Genomic DNA, 2,075 nt, shown 5'->3' with positions numbered 1-2,075 from the left:
ATCCTGCTGGGGATGCCCACGTTTGCCCGGGCACCACCTCTCTGCACAGCCTCCCGCAGGTGCCAAGGCCCTGAGCCCGGGCCTGAGCCCTGCCCCCCAGCCGCTGCTGGCTTGGCCACAGTGGGTGACGAGGGCTGGCTGGTGAATGGTGGTTGGGGGTGGGTGAGGGCTCGGGGGACATTTCTGCAGGGCCAGGGAGGAGGCCCCAGTCAGGGGCATCTCCTTCTCAGGCCAGGGCTGGGGGGCTCAGTCGGCGGCTGGCAGGAGGCGGGCTTTGTCCTCACTGGGGACCCCCCCGAGCAGCAGAGTCCTGAGCTGTGGGGGTTTGACCAGCCTCGGCTGGGCCGCCCTGGCTCTGGAATCAGGCCCCGGGCCCCGGGCCAAGGTGCTCAGACTCCCCAGTGGCCCTTCTCTTGCCCCCCGACCCTGTCCCCGTTGCTCCCGGGTCTTGGGGTCAGCCCCCAGCTGTGGGCCCCTCCCCACAGCCACGCCTGCCCCACTTTCGCCTCACGGACACGGACACTTCGGCCACCTGACCTGCCACCTGGCCCAGCATGGCCACCTGATGCTTTGGGCTCCTCCCGCCCCCACTCCCTTGGGAGGTCAGGTTTCCTGGGCTGGGCATCTCAGCCGGCTCCAGCGACGGGGCCTCCGGGTAATCCTGGCCCCAAGCCTCCCCACGGCGCCTCCCACGGCTCCAGGGACAGGTGGCACCCGGAGCCTAAGACCTTCAAGCCTCAAGGGACGGCAGACCCCAGCCGGCCCTGCCTCCCACACCGGGTGGCCTGGGCACTGCCTGCAGGTGGGTGATCTGAGCTGCAAAGAATCCTCATGCCACGGCCAGCTGGCTCCTGGAGGAGCTCTCAGACAAGGCACCCAGCTCACACAACATCTTTGCACCATCCAGCCATCCATCCACTCACCAACCAGCTGTTCTAGCTCACGAAGGTCGAGGCAGGCCTTCCAGAGCCAGGCCTTCTGGGCTTCAGTCCGCAGTGGCCGCAGGCAGCAAGCGCCCAGCGTCCTCAGAATCCTGCAGTGGTTGTAAGAGTGAACAGCAGCCCTTGTCATCGCTTCGAGAGTCCAGCACTGTGAGTGTTGAGGTTGGCAGGAGCCTGGAACCCGGGAGGACAGCTGGGAGGGAGAGGGCTGGGCAGTGGGTCTGAAAGGCCACCTTGCAGGGAACAGGCTGTCTTGGGGTCCTGCCGCTCAGGCCTGCTGGTCATCAGTTTGCCACGGTGTGTTTTTTGGGGACATTGGCAGAGAAATGACGGCGTTTGAGAATGTGGCTTTCAGTTCGGTTCAGTTCCTCAGTCGTGTCTGACTCTTTCCGATCCCATGGACAGCACACCAGGCCTCCCTGTCCATCACGAACCCCAAGCTTGCTCAAACTCATGTCCATTGAGTTGGTGATGCCATCCAACCATCTCATTCTCTGTCCTCCCCTTCTCCTCCCGCCTTCAATCTTTCCCAGCATCAGGGACTTTCCCCATGAGTCAGTTCTTCGCATCAGATGGCCAAAGTATTGGAGCTTCAGCTTCAGCATCAGTCCTTCCAATGAATATTCAGGACTGATTTCCTTTAGGATTGACTGGTTGGATCTTGCTGTCCAAGTGGCTCTCAAGAGTCTTCTCCAGCACCACAGTTCAATAGCATCATTTCTTCAGCATTCAGCTTTCTTTATGGTCCAGTTCTCACATCTATACATGACCACTGGAAAAACCATAGCTTTGACTAGACGGACCTTTGTCGCGAAAGTAATGTCTCGGAAAGTAATGTCTGTTTTTTAATATGCTGTCTAGGTTGGTCATAGATTTTCTTCCAAGGAACGTCTTTTAATTTCATGGCTGCAGTCACCATCTGCTGTGATTTTGGAGCCCAAGAAAATAAAGTCTGTCACTGTTTCCATTGTTTCCCCATCTATTTGCCATGAAGTGATGGGACTGGATGCCACAACCTTCATTTTCTGAATGTTGAGTTTTAACCAGCTTTTTCACTCTTCTCTTTCACTTTCATCGGGAGGCTCCTCAGCTCCTCTTCACTTTCTGCTATAACGGTGATGTCATCTGCGTATC

The sequence above is a fragment of the Ovis canadensis genome, chromosome 16, assembly GCF_042477335.2.
Source record: "Ovis canadensis isolate MfBH-ARS-UI-01 breed Bighorn chromosome 16, ARS-UI_OviCan_v2, whole genome shotgun sequence".
Classification (NCBI taxonomy): domain Eukaryota; kingdom Metazoa; phylum Chordata; class Mammalia; order Artiodactyla; family Bovidae; genus Ovis; species Ovis canadensis.
The sequence above is the reverse complement of the archived record's forward strand: the minus strand, read 5'-3'. Positions refer to the sequence as shown.